We start from the raw sequence: 19,066 nt of genomic DNA on the forward strand, positions 1-19,066 counted from the left end.
GATGTCCCTCCATCCAACCAAATTTTCCCCTCCAGAGACTGTAAATATGCAAGCATGTGTAAATTTATTTTTTCAACTGAATTATAGCATACTTTCTCACATTTTTTTGCAAACATCATGGAATTCTTTTCATCAATATATAGATATAGATATATCAACATACTCTCTATATATCTTTTATTATTCTGTTATAGGTTCCTCTACATTCAAAACAGTGCTAGAAAAAAGAGAAATCATGCTAGACTCCCTATTTGTAATTTGTTTGAAAATTTTCACCAGAACATATGCTTCAATAAATAAACATGATTAATATACTATAACATAATTTCATGTAATATATGCACATATATATATAATGAATTTCCCGAAAGAAATTACTGGGTCAAAAGTGTATGCACTGATTGTGAAAACCTTGTGTCTGATGTTCCTTTTATCTACCATATCAACAGACGAGTAGAACATATGAAATAAAAATAAATAATAGGGGGAACAAATGCTAAAATGAATTTAGTTTGAAATGCTAGTGATCAATGAAAGCGAGGGGTAGGGGGTATGTTAAGTATAATCTTTTTTTTTTTCTTTCCTGTATTCGTTTTATGTCTTTTTCTGTTGTCTTTCTATTTTTTTCTAAATTGATACAAACGTTCTAAGAAATGATGAATACGCACCTATGTGATGATATTAAGAATTACAGATTATATATGTAGAATGGAATGATATGTTAATGTTTTTGTTTGTTTGTTGCTAATTTTTTAAATTGGTAAATAAAAAAAATTAAAAAAAAAGTGTATGCACTGGGCGAGCCACAGTGGCTCAGCAGGCAGAGTTGTCACCTGCCATACCAGAGACCCGGGTTTGATTCCCGGTGCCTGCTCATGCAAAAAAAAAGAAAAAAGAAAGAAAGAAAAAAAGAAGTATATGCATTGTAATTTTGATAGACGTCATAGTTCTCTACAGATACAAACATATATTTGCACTTGCAGTTGTTTTTGCCCTTTACTCTAGCCCATGGTTTAATCAAACATTTTTAAACGTGGGTATGTTTTGAAATATATATACAGAGGTAAAGAGAGAGATTAAAGAGTAATAAAACACCTGGGAACCCATCACCTATTTTCAAAAAATAGAATAATTCTAAATCTTAAAAGATTTCCATGTATTTTACCTTAATTGCCTCTTTCTTCCTACCACCCCTACAAAAATAGCCAACAAATATTTTGAATTTTATATTTATATCATATATATTTTTCATTTCATTTTCTTGATTTATAACATCTCTCTATATTTCAGGAAAGTTAGTTCTTTGTTTCTGATATTAGTTGCAGACTTTTCCCTAGAAATTGTCTGTTTTGACTGTGTTTCTAGTCATTTTTGCCAGATAGCTGAATCTTCTGTAATTTCTAGAATTTTTGTTATCTTTAGACGCTCTTTATTGGTGTGAGATTAACAAAAAAAATCTTAATTTCTTTATTTAATTTTTTAATTTAATGAATAATTTTCCCTCTGTATTTTTGATTGGCATCTGTGTATAGACCCTTCTCTGAACTTTGTTATCAGTGGTCATGCTTTAGATGAGTACTCCCCACATAGGATTACATTTGACATTGTTTGGGGTCATATACAGAGTCTTATCATTCACCAGGTTTTAGTAATTTGAACTCCAGTCTTGAAATATCTGCTTTGCCTGATGTTTTAGCTATGGATTTTACAGAAAATAATTTAAAATTAAGAGTTTAAAGAATATCTGACCTAGAAATACAGTGCTGGATTGAATTTTTTTAAATCTATATTGCATTTTGTTTTATATTGTAAATGTTAATTATTTACATAGAGTAAATATATAAGATCATGGTACTCATAATCATCTACATGCGCTTAACGTTTTGGATTAAAATTGTGGCATAAAGGAAAATCATCTATGGGGCCTTTTTGGATTGACCCCATTTGGCTTCACAGAAAAATTTAAATACAGTAATCGGTCAACAACTATTAAATTAAAAAGTATTAAAATTGAAGAATTAACTTTAAAACATAAAAAAAGATGGTTGCACAGAGTGAGGAAGTTTACTCACCAAAAGTGGTTTGAATATATCCTCATATCAGAGATATGACCAGTAATTGACATTTTTACTGCATTCAGAATAATTTCTTAGGAAAGGAGCCAATTAGTAATTGACCTTCAATTGTTTAATAATGATTGTCAATCTGGAGGGAAGCATAACATGGGAAAGGCTAAGAGACTGAGGAAAATCTTGAAAATGAAGACTCAAAAATAGAAGTCTCTCATTAATTATACAGGATTTAATCATGTATAGTTTAAAAAGTTATAAAAATTATAAAAGTCAGCTCATAAGTTTGAATTCAAAGCTGGATTGAATTTTAATTTTAATTTTTAAAGTGTGTTAATATCAATTAAGAAAATATGGATTGACTAAATCAAACTGTCCACCTGGAGATAAACCGCTGCTGATAACTTTTTTTTTTTAATTTGAAAAATTTTTTTACTAATACCATTTTAATGTATTTCTTTTCATTTTTTCCTCTGTAGATGTATACATATTTTAATATTAAATATAAATTATGATCAGGCTATCTAGTGTTTTGCATCTTGCTGATTTTATCTTATAATTTGATACAAAAATCTTTATGTGTCAACTCAAATCTAAATCATTTCACTAGCTAAATGGCTATATCCAATAGGTAAGCTATAAATGAACTGCTCCCATTGTGATGGGATCCAATTAGGTTGCTCTTAGTTTTTGCTTCTGTGAACGTAAGATATGCAAGTGTTTTCAGACACATACCGTTCTGCCACTTGAGAGAGAGCTCCAATAAAATGCCTTACAACTGGAAATGCTAAGTAAGCAGAGATTGGACACTTTTTGGCATATCTGCAGAATAGGATCAGAAAACCTAGAGATAATCTGGGACCTACAGTTAATGGTGAGAAAAGCTCTTGCATTAAAAAGTCTTCCTACTCTCTTACTTGAGGAATGTCAAAAGAAAAAAAATCTAACCAAATTCAACTAAAGATTTTAAATCCGAAGGGTGAAGAAAATCCAACTTGGAGAATTCCACTATGCACAATGACTTTAACACTGTTAGGGTATTAAATAGGAATGTCCAGGGAATTGATGTTAGTCCAGAGACTACACAAGCCTAGTGTCATCTGTAGAGAGGGAGATCTCAGAGTGGTACTTCTAGAACTGCATTGTTAAGTACACGAGCCACTAACTACATGCTCCTTTTAAATGTAAATTAATTAAAATTAAATTATTCAGTCAAACTGACCACATTTCAAGAGTCCAAGAGCCACGTATGGCTAGTGGCTGCTATATTGGATGTTGCAGCTATAGAACATTTCTATTGTGGCAGAAAGTTTAGTGGATGGCACTATTATAAAAAGTTAAACTGACAGCATTTTGCAAAATATATTGGGCTTATATATATATATATATATATATAATATAAAAGACAAGTGCTGGAGAAGATGTGGAAAAAGAGGCACACTTATCCACTGTTGGTGGGAATGTAAAATGGTACAACCAATTTGGATGGCAGTTTGACAGTTCCACAGGATATAAGTATAGAATTACCATATGATCCAGCAATCCCTTTACTAGGTATATATTCAGAGGAACTGAAGGCAACGATACAGATGGACATTTGCACATCAATGTTTATAGCAGCATTATTCATGATTGCCAAGAGCTGGAAACAGCCCAAATGTCCATTAATGGACAAATGGCTAAACAAGCTGTGGTATATACACATGATGGAATATTACACAGCTGTAAGACAGAATAAAATTATGAAGCATATAATAATATGGAAGAACCTTGAGAACATTATGCTCATTTGAAATTAGCTGGAAACAAAAGGGCATGTACTGTATGGTCTCACTTATATAAACTAACATTAATGAGTGAACTTTGAGAATTGAAATTAAGAACACAGGTTATCAGGAGATAGAAATAGGGTAGGAATTGGGCAACTGGTGCTGAAAGAAATCAGACTGTGTAACAGGACTGATTATAAAAATTCAGAAACTGATAGCATAATATTGCCTGATGGTAGCACAATAATGTAAATACATTGAATGAAGCTGAATGTGAGTATGATTGAGGGAGAATGGCTGAGAGCATGCATGAAACCAGAAGGAAAGATAGACAATAAAGATTGAGATGGTATAATTTAGGAATGCCTAGAGTGCAATGATGGTGATTACATGTACAAATAAAAAACATTTTGCAAATGAATATCAACATTGCAAAGTGTTGAAAATGGATAGTGTGCAAGAAAAAGTACAATCAATGCAAGTTAAGGTCTATAGTCAACAGTAATATTGCAATATGCTTCCACTGAAAGTAACAAAAGTATTATGCCAAAACTACATGTCAATAGGTGGGGGGTTTGGGGGAGAGGTATGGATTCTCTGTGGAAGAAAAGGAAGTGTCTTAAGATAGTTATGTTGGTGAAGGCATGTCTATGTACTTAGGTTGAATTGCATGATATGCAAATAAAACTATTTAAAAATGAACAGAGAAACAAGTGCTAAAGAAAATGTGGAGAAAGACATGTACCTATTCACTGTCAGTAGGGAAACTGAGAAGTGCAGACCCTTGGAGGGCAGTGCGGTGGTTCTACTGGTGGCCAGGCATGGGGTTGCCATATGATCCTGAACCCCCTTGCTGAGTATATACCTGGATGAACTGAGTGTGGGCACATGAATGGACTGGTGTTTATGGCAGCAGTGTTCTTGATTCACCATGCATTGAAGTGGCCTAAGTACAATGACTAAGGAAGGGAAGGAGGAATTGTGGTGTATGCATACAATGGACTGCTGAGCAGCTGCAAGAAAGAATGAAGTTATGAGGCATGCAACTAGGTGAATGAACCATGAGGACTGTATGTTGAATGAAATGTTGGAAGCAAAAGGATAAATATTATGCTCAATGAAAATAACATACAGACTAACTATAATTAAAAAATTCAGTGAACTGAAGTCTAGAGCATGGGTTATCAAGTAGGGGCCTATTGTAAAGTGTCCTAGATTGTAAGCTCGTACAACAGTCACATACATTCAGGAGGTGTAACTGTTAATTCTAGATTCTGAGATACTGAGTTGCTTGTATATAACCTGGTTGTTCCCAGAAACATTGGGTATTTATGTGACACCTGAGACTCAGATTTAGAGATCAGAAGCTATGAAAGTCAGCAGTACACCATACAAGAACTATGTAAAAAGATGAAAAAGGGATCAGACTTTGACTAGAGATATGAATGAAGCTGATCTGAAATGGACGGGTATATCAGAACACAGAGCAAAATATGGTATTGTTCACATTTTAAAACTTCAACTTCTGTGTGAGACCAAATGGAGAGATGTTTATTTGGTGCAAAATTTAAATTTTGATTAGATGAGCTGAAACTCACCATCAAAGGATTCAGAAAAACCCTAGAATGAGCTGAAATTCAGCATCAAGGGATTGAGAAAACCTTCTTGACCAAAAGGGGGAAGAGTGAAATGAGGCAAAGTGTTAATGGCTGAGAGATTCCAGAGTCGAGAGGTTATCCTGGAGGTTATTCTTACAGATTGAGTAGATATCACCTTGTTATTCAAGATGTAATGGAGCGGCTGGAGGGAACTGCCTGAAAATGTAGAGCTGTATTCCAGTAGCCATGTTTCTTGAGGATGATTGAATAATGATACAGCTTTCACAATGTGACTGTGTGATTGTGAAAACCTTGTGTCTGATGCTCCTTTTATCTACCTTGTCAACAGACGAGTAGAACATATGGAATAAAAATAAATAATAGGGGGAACAAATGTTAAGATAAATTTAGTTTGAAATGCTAGTCATCAGTGAAAGCGAGGGGTAAGAGGTATGGTAGGTATAATCTTTTTTTTGTTTTTTTTCTTTTTCTATTGTCTTTTTATTTCTTTTTCTGAATGGATATAAATGTTCTAAGAAATGATGAAATGCAACTAAGTGATGATATTGTGAATTACTGATTATCTATGTTAATGTTATATTTCATTTGTTAAATTTTTTTAAATTAATAAATTAAAAAAGATTGATTAGCATGTTACATAATTTAACTTGCATGGCCAGTTCAGTTGAATACCATAAGTACGTGGAATCTTGAATAGGGCATGAGATTTTGTTGGTTTGCCCAGGTTAGCGTGATGCCCCAATATATCCCAGAGTAATGTGGGCAGTGAATAAAATATTTGCAAAGTCCCCTTGCGGGTCTGGGGAGAAAGGAGGAAATATTCAATTTCCCTATCTGGGGAATTCCTGATAATCTTGCAAACAGTGGGGACAACCAAATCAATAGGCTGAGCCATCGATCTTGGTGTTCACCTTATGAAACTTATTCCTACAAAGGATAAGCTAATCCTACTTCAAATTATGCCTAACAGTTGCACCCCAGAGAACTTCTTTTGTTGCTCAGATGTAGCCTCTGAGTCAACTTGGCAGGTAAGCTCACTGCCCTTCCCCCTACATGGGTCATGACTCCCAAGGGTGTAAATATCCCTGGCAACATGGGCCAAAATTTCTAGGATTCACTGGAACCCTGCATCAAAGGATTGAGAAAGCCTTCTTGATCAAAAGGGAAAAGAGAGAAATGAGGCAAAATAAAGTTTGAGTGGCTAGGAGATTTCAGAGTCAAGAGTTTATCCTGGAGGTTATTCTTATGTATTATATAGATATTCCTTTTTCGTTTATGGTGTGTTGGAGTGGATAGAGGGAAATACTTGAAACTGTTCTGCTGTGTCCAACTATGAATCAGCATTCTGGTTTCCTCTCATTTGTCTAATATGTATTTCAGTGACAACTGAGTAAGACAGTAGGCTGAAGACTAAATTTTCAAATTATTCTTCACATAAAAGTGCTGAGCTATGGAACCTGCTCTCTACACATCATAACATATGTACATTGAAACTTTCATGCTACTTTAAAAATCATTAAATAGTGTCGAATTCTCTTTACTCTATAAATGAGTGCAACTTACCTTTAGCATTAGAATCAGAAAAATACTTAAGCCTCAAGGTCCCCAACAATTTGGAGTACTGAACTAGATAACCACCCTAAAGACACTTCTGACAGAAGTAATGCATTACTTAAAGAGAGGTTTCCAAAACCTGCTGTTAGAACCTAAGTATACATGGAAAACACAGATTATCAGTCATTGTTCACACAGTTTTACTCTTCAGGCAGTCCTTTGTCATTGGTCAGCTTTAATTAGGTCAGAGTCCAGCAGGAAAGTGCATGGTGCACCAGATTCACCATCTCTTAAGTTGCTACTGTTTTCTCTTCTTTACTGAAAGGTTGTACTGAGCCAGGCTTTACCCATGACAGGCCAGCAACATGAACACTTTTATTGTGCTGTTCTTCAGGCTTGTTTTTCTGAGTCAGCATCTTCTCTCTGGCTTCGTCATGTACAGAAGGATTCCATGGAGAAAAGCTAATTGCATAGGGGTCCTCTATTTTAGGCTGGTCAAACAAACGAGCAGTGCTCAGCTTAACACTGTCAATCACTTTACTTTTAAAGAGCTGAACATCTTTTTCATACAGTACTGCAGCCTCTGGGTTTAGGGGGTTTGCAGTATCAATCTTGTAGAAAACTCTCCTTGCATACCTTAATACTTGCCAAATATGATTATAGTTCCGCCTCCATTTTGCAAATGCTCTCTTCACATCCAGTTCACCTGAGGTGGGATCAACTAGCGGGTGAAAGACGGGAATATCAAACACCAGGCGTGGACAGTCGCCATCTGGGTAGTTATCGGGGATATAAACTGTAAACTTAAATACACCGTCTTGATAAAGTCCATGCCGGATGAATATTACTCCAAACCACATTAATGCAGAGCGATAAGATGGCTGCACATAGACACCAGGTAACTTCTGCTTCACAACCAAGGTAAATTCTGCAAGAAGAGAATATTCCAGCTAGAAGGGTCCGTAAGAAGCATGTGTGCCATTTGTTGACTGTGCTGCTGGGGCAGGAGATGTAGGCTTAGTTATGGGCAAAGCATTTTTGGGAATAGAAGGCAGCTGTTTCTTTGGAGCAGTGCGTGGAGGACTGGTTTTCACATCCCCTGTTAAAGACTTCTCTTCACCATCAGATCGTTTGCGTACGGAACTTGTAGACATGCTCCAGAAAGGGTTCATAACGTGTACTCCGAACAAATAAATTCAACAGTCTGTGTCATCAAATTATTCCGTCCTCAGTATTCACTTGACCAGACTGCTTGCCAGTTCACCCCTTTGCCTTCAAAGCAGTGCTTTCGGCTGCGGAGCGCTGTCGCCCGCCCGACAGCATCTCCGGCCGCAGTGCCTGCCCGGCCCCAGCTCGCTCCCGGCCCCGCCCTTCCCACCCCTCGGCGTCGGGCCCCGCCTATCCTTGATTCTTGAAGATGATTGTATAATGATACAACTTTTACAATATGACTGTGTGATTGTGAAAACTTTGTGTCTGATGATCCTTTTATCTAGGCTATGGATGCATGATTAAAGAAATATGGATAAAAATAAATAAATAATAAGGCAACTTGCAGTTTGAAAGGATGTATGTACTCTAGAAAAGCCATGCCTTAATCTTAATCCCATTTTGTAAAGGCAGCTGTTTTTTCTAACTCCTATTTAGTACTGTATGTTTGAAACCTTAATTAGATTATCTCCCTGGAGATGTGACTCAATCAAGAGTGGTTGTTAAACAAAATTAGATGGAGACATGTCTCCACCCACTCTAGGTAGGTCTTGATTACTTTACTGGAATTCTATAAAAGAGGAAACATTTTTGAGAAAGGTTGAGAATCTGAGAGAGCAGAGAACACCACAGCACCATGAAGCAGAGAGTCCATAAGCCAGTGACTTTTGGAGATAAAGAAGGAAAATGTGGGCGGGCCACAGTGGCTCAGCAGGCAAGAACGCTTGCCTGCCATGCCAGAAGACCGGGGTTCAATCCCTGGTGCCTGCCCATGTTAAAAAAAAAAAAAAGAAGAAGGAAAATGTCTTCTGGGGAGCTGGAGAGGAAGCTGCAGATGACGCCGTGTTCACCATGTGCCCTTCCAGCCGAGAGAGAAACCCTTACTGTTTGCCATGTGTCTTTCCACTTCAGAGAGAAACCCTGAAATTCATTGGCCCTCTTGAATCAAGGTATCTTTCCCTGGATGCCTTAGATTGGACATTTCTATAGATTTGTTTTAATTGGGACATTTCCACAGCCTAAAACTGTTAACTTGCAACTTATTAAATTTCCCTTTTTAAAAGATGTTCCGGGGCCACGGTGGCTCAGCAGGCAGACTTCTTGCCTGCCATGCCAGAGGTTCAGTTCACTTTCTGATGCCTGCCCATGCCAAAAAAAAAGACATTCCATTTCTGGTACATTGCATTACGACAGTTAGCAAACTACAACAGAGGATAAGGGGTAAAATAAATTGAATAGATTAAGATACTAGTGATCAATGACAGGCAGGGGTAAGGGATATAGGATGTATGCATTTTTTCTTTTTATTTCTTTTTCTAGAGCAAGGCAAATATTCTAAAAATGATCATGGTGATGAACATAAAAGTATTTGATGACATTGTGAGCCATCGATTATATACCATATATGGACAGTATGTGTAAAGATTTGTCAATCAAAATATTTTTTAGAAACATGTTGGGGCCAGGGACTGATTGGGGAGCATCCTATTTTGTAGTCCATTCAAAGATGGTGTTAGTAAAAAAAAGAAAGAAAGAGATTGACATGGGATGATGTTCAGTGATTGTAGGGTATAAAAATGACACTGTAAATTTTAGCTTGGGAGGCTGGGAGAGGGAAATGTCATGAAGAGAAATAGAGTATTCATGAGTAGCAGGTGTGGGAGGAAACATCCTTTGGAAATATGCTGAGCTGAACATTGGAGGATATCCAGATAAAACAGGCCAAGGCATTAATGCTTAAAATCTTGTAGTAATGAAGGGATTTTTGAATCAGGTCAGGAAACTAATATCTCTTTTTTTGAATTTGTTTTTTATTTGGGGGATTTATGTTTCATTTCATTTTACTTATTGCATCAGCACAGGCCTATTAGAAAACTTAGTTTTAAAAATTAGGTATAATTTATATTTAGTAAAGTGAATAAATTTTGGGTATATATACTGGTTTGCAGCTGTATGTACCCCAAGAAAGCATGTTGTTAAAACTCATCCATTCCTGTGGCTCTTTTGGTGAGTAGGATCTTAACACGTGATGTGACTGACTTCACTGAAGATGGTTTTTTTTTGAGTAGCAGGCAAAACATTTATTAGATGTACATGCAGGTACGAGAGGACATGCAGGCACTGTCACAAACACAGAGATAGGGGAGGCAAAAGGCAATAAGCAACGTGGGGCTATTTATTTGCTTTTATAAATTAGCTTTACTTATTGCCCCATCCCCCTTCCTTTTCCAGGGCCTTTTCTTCTACCTTCCCTTCTCTCCAGGGTGATGCATGGTGGTAGGTAGTGCATTTGGGTGGGTGCTTATGGGCTCCTTTATGTTTTTTTCCCCCTCTCTTTGTTCTAGCCCATCTCAAATTCCCCTTAAGAGAGTTTTTGCCCCTGATTCTTAAGGGATACTGAGGGATGAGGGTCTGTCTTCCATAGCTGCTACTGACATGTCAGGGGTGTAGGCCCTGCCTGACAGGGTGCCGAACTTTCTGGCTATCTCATTTAAGTTGAGAGGGGAGGAGTCCAAAGTAGGAGTGTGGAATGTCTGAGAATCCTCACGTTAGCATTGGTTTGGTGTGGAAAGCTACTAGTCTTGCTTTCCTTTTGAAGCCCTTTTGTTGGAGATGAAGGTGCATTTTTTGTGACTTCTAAAAAAATATTTTTATTGAGAAATATCCACACACATACAGTCCAACCGTGTTATGCAACCAATATTCATGATCTCATCACATAGCTGTGTATGCATCACCACTAGCATTTTTAGAACATTTGTGTCACTCCAGAAAAAGAAATAAAAAGAAGAAAAGAAGAACTCATACATCCCATATCTCTTACCCTTCGCTCTCAGTGACCCACAGTATTTCAATATAACCAATTATCTCCCCTATTATTTTTTCACTTTTTTATCCTTATTTTTTTTTTCTCCATACCCTGGATATAATGAGCATCAGACATAAGGTTTTCACAATCACACAGTCACATTGTAAAAGTATAGCTATATAATTGTACAGTCTTCTTCAAGAATCAAGGCTACTGGAACACAGTTCAACAGTTTCAGGTACTTCCCTCCAGGCACTTGTTGGAGATGAAGTTTTTATTTTTATTTTTTTAAATATAAAAAAACACCAATTAAATGCAAACATTCCTATTTTGATCATTCCATTCTACATATATAAGGAGATAAAGTTTAGACTTATAGTTGATCACCTGTACTTTAGAGAAGCCTTAGAGTAAAGTAATATAACTGACAAACAAATTTGTTTTGCTCTCATGATTTGTAATTTTTAATATTCTGCAGACTAGTATTAGGAGAAAAATAATCTTTAAATATATGAATTAGTTAACCAAAGAATAGAACAAATTTTTAATTATTTTAATACTTCTTAAACATTTTGAAGGTAATATGTTAAACTATTTTAGCACTGTCACAAGGTGAGAGAAGAAATTTTTTTTTGTGACAGTTCTCCTTTAAGAGTAAAAAGATTTATCTTCTGAAATAAAGGATGATAAAGTTAATATAAACATTAACAAGGATATTATTCTGATATGATATAAATTTTTATCTTTTAGACAGAGTACTCAGGTTAAGAAAAACTTTTCATAACTTTTCATTAAGAACACTTTAACAGAGCATCCTTGACTAGGACAGAAAAGTCATTTTATAGACTCTGTATAACTTCTTGTAGTTAACTGTGACTACAAGCAAAAAAACTTTCTTAAATTCTCCACAACTTTCCACCTCCATTCAGGGCTTATAGCTGGTAATAGGTATAATAAATTAAATTTACTTTTATCTTAGAAATGTTAGGTGATAAAGCTAACACTTTGCAAGACTATGCTTTAATGCAGTTGGAAGTTAGCAAGATCTGCTGCCAAAGCATTTCCAAAGATCTGGGGATTATTTCAAAACCACTGCGACAGCACTGTCTAAGTGAGTACGGTGGGAATTTTATTTTTAAGACCCTCCGTTCAACAGCAAATAGGTGTTGAGAGGGTGTACTAGGAGTAAAAAAAAAAAAAAGCATTTTTAAATATGGAACTATTAAACGTTCCCATTTGGAAACCTCTGATACTTTCTCAAGTATTAGGGACTTCCAAGTTAATAGGCCAAGCCCTTGATCTTTAAACTTGCTCTTATAAAACTTATTTCTGTAGTGGAAATGCTAAGCCTACCTATAATTATGCTTAAGAGTTACTTCCAGAAAGTCTCTTTTGTTGCTCAGATGTGGCCTCTCTCTCTAAGCCCAACTCTGCCAGGAAAATCATTAACCTACTCCCTATATGGGACATGACATCCAAGGGTGAAAGTCTTCCTGGCAACATGGGACATGACTCCCAGGGATGAGCCTGGTCCTGGTATTATGGGGTCAACAACACCTTCCTGACCAAAAGCATGAAAAGAATTGTAACAAATAAGGTATTAATGTCGGAGAGACTTCAAAGAGAGTCGAGAAGCTATTCTGGAGACTACTCTTATGCAAGCTTCAGCTAGATGTTGCTAATTACCACAGTTTGCAAAACCTCAGTCAATATCATTCCTGTTAACCCTAAAGAAACCTAAGACTCTATCTGAAGTTCTAAAGGAGTTTCACATACTAATTTACTTTCCAGAACCCTGTAACCTCCAGATGATTTCTAGGGCAGATAAGTCCTGAAACCCAGAGGGCTCAGCCTCTCCAAGAACATCAACTAGTTACTATATTATTGATACCTCTTTTCAACATGAAAAAGTTAAAATGGGCAAGTCTCCATAGATTGGAGGAAGGAACAAAGGAGAAGGTAGAGTTATAACAAGAGAATGTAGGATTTAACAAATTAGTATGACTGCTGAATCATTATATTCATATCTCTTTTAGTCTCCAGTGTCTTGAAGCAGCTAGAAATTATGGAACTATAGCCCATACCAAACCCTGAAATTTATTCTATCACTACTTGTTACAATATACTTTGAAATTTATTGCTTTTTTGTATATATGTTATATTTCACAATAAAAAATGTTAAATAGTGCATTTTTAAAAATTTAGAACTGAACCCAGGAGTTGGAGTTAGTTTTTGAGGAAATATTTGTACTTGGCGGGAGGATTTTTACCTTCCTGTCTAAAGGAATGTTGCTTTCAATGGGAAAGGTTATTTTAGACTTGACCTTAATGCCGATCCAGACTACTCAGTAGGCTCTCCTTGGGATATTTTTATTCCATGAGGGCAGGTTTATTTGCTTAAGGATCTCCTTGGGATGCCGAGAGGCCTCAGATTTAGTAGGGGTCTCTGGGCAAGCAAGGGATACACATTAGTTGGGTTTACTAGTCTATGGTGGCCCCCAAGGAATGATGAAGATCCTTTCCTAGAACAGTGGGAGGCATTCAGGGACAATGAGAAATAGAGGAGACCCTAGAGTGTCTTTAAGCTACAAAGGAAAGGGGTAGTAAAGATTTTAGTTTTGGCTTTACCATCAACTCCCCTCATTAGGCAAGTCCCAGTGGAGATGAGCCCAGAGTGACAGTTCAGGACAGATTGGCTTTAGCGTTAAGAAATGAATAATTTTACCTGTCACATTGATGTTACCTGGGGCCTTTCTAAGTTTTCTAAGATGTGAGGTCAGCAGAGTCAGACGTGGCCTCGGGCACCCTCAGTCTTCTTCACTTGCAGTGAGGGCTTGAGGGGCTGGGCTTGCCCCCTCCGTTCAGGAGGCAGTGCAGTCCCTGGGCCCAAAGTCCATGCTAGTGGCACCTGGGGGCAGGTGCTAGGTGGATCCTGAGGAGGCGGGTCTTAATCCTTTTACTGGAGTCTTTTATAAGGGAAGGGAGAGAGAGGCAGATAGAAAGTAAGAGATAATGGAAAGAAAGCCACAGAGAAGCTAAAATAGAGAAAAATTCAGAAGTTTTCTGTGCTTTGTCAGAAGCTGGAAGCCACAACCCAGGAGAGAAGGGAGAGACCACAAGACGTCACCATGTGCCTTGCCATGTGACAGAAGAGTCCCAGATTGCTGGGAGCTGCTCTTTAGGGAGAAAGTATCACCTGTTGATGCCTGGATTGGGGCATTTTCATGGTCTCGGAACTGGGAACTTATAAGTTAATAGATCCCTAATGTAAAAACCAACCCATTTCTGACATATTGCATTTTGTCAGCTTTAGCAAACCACACCAGTTAAATCAATTAATTTTTATATATTTCAATGTCAATGATACCACCTTCTAGATCAATATACAAAATATTTCCATCACACCAGAAAGTTGCCTCATGACCCACCCTACTCAATACCTTATCTACCCATGATAAATCACCATTTTGATTTTATTACAGAAAATTAGTTGCCCATACTTAAACTTCATATAAATGGTCATGATTCCTTTGCTCAAGATAACGGTTGTGAGATTTAGCCATCTGGTTTCTTGCATGAATTGTTTCATTATTATTACTGCTATACTTACAGTTATTGCTATGCAGTATTCCATTGTATAAATAAACACAATTTGTTAATCTGATCTCCTATTGGTGACCATTTGGGTTGTTTCCAGTCTTTAACAATTGTGAATGAAACTTCTATAAATATTCTTTGATACGCTTTTTTTGTCAAACATTCATTGATTTATTTTTGGTATATACCTGAAAATGGAATTGCTGGGTCACAGAGTTCTGAAACATAAGCAAATAAAATAATTCATCCAAAATTTCATAAATATCTCACATTTTGACATTTTTGTTATTTGCTGTATGATATTTGTGTGCATGTGTGTGTGCAAAGATCCAAAGCGTTTTGTAGAAGCTAGGTTAGCAATAACTAAGTAAAAACAAACAAAAAAAATGAAGTAGCAAAAATGAATTCAGTGAAGAAAAAAATCCTTGAAACTATATAATACCTAAAAATTAATAAGAAATGTGAAAATCTTAATAATAAGTTAATAATAAAACTTATTTAAAAGATCTTAAAAGTGGAAAGTGCACTTTGTTCCTAAATGGAGCATGTGGTATCATAAAATGCTAATTCTCATCTAATTCCTCAAGTGATTCCAAAGATAGTCTCTGTAGGATTTTCTTGGAACATGACAAATGGCTTTTCCATGAATATGGAATATTAAATGTGTGAAAAGAGCCAATAAAGAGTATCCAAAAGAAAAGTAATGCAGTGGGGACTCCCAACCATATATAGATGATAAATTATTCAACAAATAGTGTCGAATAGTTGGCTATGCATTTAGAGACACAATATAAATCCTTAACATAAACTCCATAATAAATTCCAGATGGATTAAAGATATGAGTGCAAACAAATTAATCCAACAGTGTGAAAGAGACTAAAGAAAAAATAGTTTTGTAATTTTAGAATATGAAAGGCTTTGCAAAGTGCATCATAAATTCTAAATACCATAAAACAAAAGTTGAAATATTTAAAACTATATAAAATTAGATGTATACCAACCTAGGGAAAATGCTCTGCAACAAATATGACAAAATATTAATATTCTTAATATAAAGCACTCTACCAGATCAATAAAGAAAAACCAGAGTCAAATAGAAAAATAATCAAAGAAATGAAAAAAGTATTTCATCAATGGCAGAGAGGAAAGTAGATAACAAAGAAGAGTTTACATTCAGTAAGAAATGAAATGCAAATCAAAACATTAAGAGGATTTCTTTAAACATGCACAAATATTTATAATGCACAAATTATGCTAGAGAGAGTTATGTACTCCAAAAATAGAAATTGTAGTCCATTGTATATTTTAAAATGATTTTATTAGAGAAGTAGGTTTATAGTAAGATCACGCAAAAAATATAGAGTTCATATGTTCATCACCTCAGATATTCACTTTTTGCATTTATTGACACTGTCATTGGGGTGATACTTTTGTTACAATTGATGAAACAATGTTGTTATAACTACACTTTTAACTTAGATGGCTTACCTTATGGTTCATTATGTTGTACAGCCTTATGTTTGTTTGTTTGTTTTACTCCCATCACTCATTCTTATTCCATATGCTTTAAAACTCATCTGTAGACAAGGCAGATAAAAGGAGCGTCAGACACAAGGTTTTCACAATCACACAGTCACATTGTGAAAGCTATATCATTATACAATCATCTTCAAGAAACATGGCTACTGGAACACAGCTCTACATTTTCAGGCAGTTCCCCCCAGCCTCTCCATTACATCTTAAATAACAAGGTCATATCTACTTAATGCATAGAATAACCTCCAGGATAACCTCTCGACTCTGTTTGGAATCTCTCAACCATTGACACTTTGTCTTGTTTCACTCTTCCCCCTTTCGGTCGAGAAGATTTTCTCAATCCCTTGATGTTGAGTCTCAGTTCATTCTAGGGTTTTTCTCAATCCCTTGATGCTGAGTCTCAGCTCATTCTAGGATTTCTGTCCCACGTTGCCAGGAAGGTTCACACCCCTGGGAGTCATGTCCCACGTAGATAGGGGGAGGGTGGTGAGTCTGCTTGTTGGGTTGGCTGGAGAGAGAGGCCACATCTGAGCAACAAAAGAGGTTCTCTTGGGGGTGACTCTTAGGCCTAATTTTAAGTAGGCTGATCTATCCTTTGCGGGGTTAAGTTCCATATGAACAAACCCCAAGATTGGGGGCTCACCCTATAGCTTTGGTTGTCCACACTGCTTGTGAGAATATCAAGAATTCAACTTGGGGAAGTTGAATTTTCCCCCTTTCTCACCATTCCCCGAAGTGGACTTTGCAAATAATTTTTATTCACTGTTCAAATCACTCTGGGATTTATCAGGGCATCACTCTGGACAAACAAACAAAATCTCACGTCCTACTCAAGGTTCCATGTACATACTTTTTTTTTTAAAATATTTTTATTGAGAAATCTTCACACATACATTCCATAGATAATGTTCAATCAATGACTCACAATATCATCACATAGTTGTGTGTTCATCACCATGATAATTTTTTTAGGACATTTGCATTACTCCAGAAAAAGAAATAAAAAAGATAAAATTCATACATACCACACATCTTACCCCTCCCTCTCACTGACCACTAGTATTTCCACCCTCACAATTTATTTTACCATTTGTCCTCTCTATTATTTATTTTTTATCCATATTGTTTTATTCATCTGTCCATACCCTGGATAAAAGGTGCATCAGACACAGGGTTTCACAATCACACAGTCAAATTATAAAAGTTATATCTTTATACACTCATCTTCAAGAAGCAAGGTTACTGGAACACAGCTCAACTCTTTCAGGTACTTCCCTCCAGCCACTCCAACACACCATAAACTAAAAAGGGTATCTATAAAATGCATAATAATAATAATAACCTCCAGGATAACCTCAACTTTGTTTGAAATCTCTCAGTCACTGAAATTTTATTTTGTCTCATTTCTCTCTTCCCCCTTTTGTTCAAGAAGACACTGTCATTCCCGTGATTCTGGGTCCAGGATCATCCTGGGAGTCCTGTCCCACCTTGCCGGGGAGATTCACATCCCTGGAAATTATGTCCCGCATAGACGAGGGCAGTGAAGTCATCTGCTGACTTAGCTTACAGAGAGAGGCCACATCTAAGCAACAAAGGAGATTCTTTGGGGGTGACCCTTAGGCATAATTATTCTTAGGCTTAGCTTCTCTTTTGCAAAAATAAGTTTCAGAGGGGTGAACCCCAAGGTTGGGGACTCAGCCTATTGAATTGGTTGCCCCCACGGTTTTGAGAATATCAGGAATTCTCCAGATTGGGAAACTGAATATTTCTTACTTTATCCCCAGTCCAACAAAGGGACTTTGCAAATACTTTTTTATTCTCTGCCCCAATTACTGTGGGATATTTCGGGGCATTGCACTAACCTGTGCAAACCATCTGTTCAGTTTTAAGTGTTTTATTCACACATCATATAGTCCAACCTAAGTAAAATATTAATGGTTTCTGGTATCATAATCACATAGCCATGTTTTCACCACCACAGAAGAAAAGACATTTTCATTTCTTCCAAAAGGTAACCCATGCACCTCCCCTATATTCCTCACTTATTGACATTTAGGTTTGGAATATTGACTTTGTTAAATTCAGTGGAAGCGTATTACAATGATACAATGTATCATTACAATGATACAATGATAACTGTTAATTATAGACCCTAGTTTGCATTGATTGTATTTTTCTGTATCCCATCCCATTTTAAATACCTTGCAATGCTGACATTCGTTTTCCCTCTTGCAAAAACATTCTTATATTTGTACAGCTAATCCCTGTCATTGCCCTGTTCAGGTTTTGCTGTTTTACTGTCCCAGGCCTTATCCTCTATTGTCCTTCCAGCGTCATCCCTGACCCCAACCCTCCTTCCTCAACCATACTTACACTCATTCAGCATATTTACAATACTGTGCTACCATCAGATGGTGTCATGGTTAGGGACAGGTGTCAACTTGGCCAAGTTGTGGTACCTGTTCATCTGATTGGGCAAGTGCTGGCTTGTCTGTTGCAATGAGGATATTTCATAGGATTAGGTCATGATCACGTCAGCTACATCCACAGCTGATTCCATTTGTAATCAGCCAAAGGGGAGTGTCTTCTGCAATTAGTGATGCTAAATCCAATCATGGGAAGCCTTTTAAGGAGGACTCAGAGGAGACAGGTTGCATTCCTGCTTTGGCTGGTGAGCCTCTCCTGTGGAGTTCATCCAGGCCATCCATTGGAGTCGTCGGCTTCGCAGCCTGCCCTGTGGATTTTGGACTCTGCATTCCTACGGTCACGTGAGACACTTTCATAAATTTTATATTTGCAAGTGTTCCCTGTTGATTCTGTTTCTCTAGAGAACCCTAACTAATACAGATGGTATCATACTATCCAAATCTGGATGTTTACAGTCAATCCTTTTAAACACTTTC

At 36.7% G+C, this 19,066-nt stretch overlaps 1 pseudogene; it reads right to left on the reverse strand.

Annotated features, from left to right (window-relative positions):
• Nucleotides 1–7,194: 7,194 nt before the first annotated feature.
• Nucleotides 7,195–8,339, reverse strand: LOC143669911 (AKT-interacting protein pseudogene; annotated as a pseudogene).
• Between the last annotated feature and the right edge of the window lie 10,727 nt (nt 8,340–19,066).

Source organism: Tamandua tetradactyla, chromosome 26 (genome assembly GCF_023851605.1).
Source record: "Tamandua tetradactyla isolate mTamTet1 chromosome 26, mTamTet1.pri, whole genome shotgun sequence".
In the NCBI taxonomy this organism is placed as follows: Eukaryota; Metazoa; Chordata; class Mammalia; order Pilosa; family Myrmecophagidae; genus Tamandua; species Tamandua tetradactyla.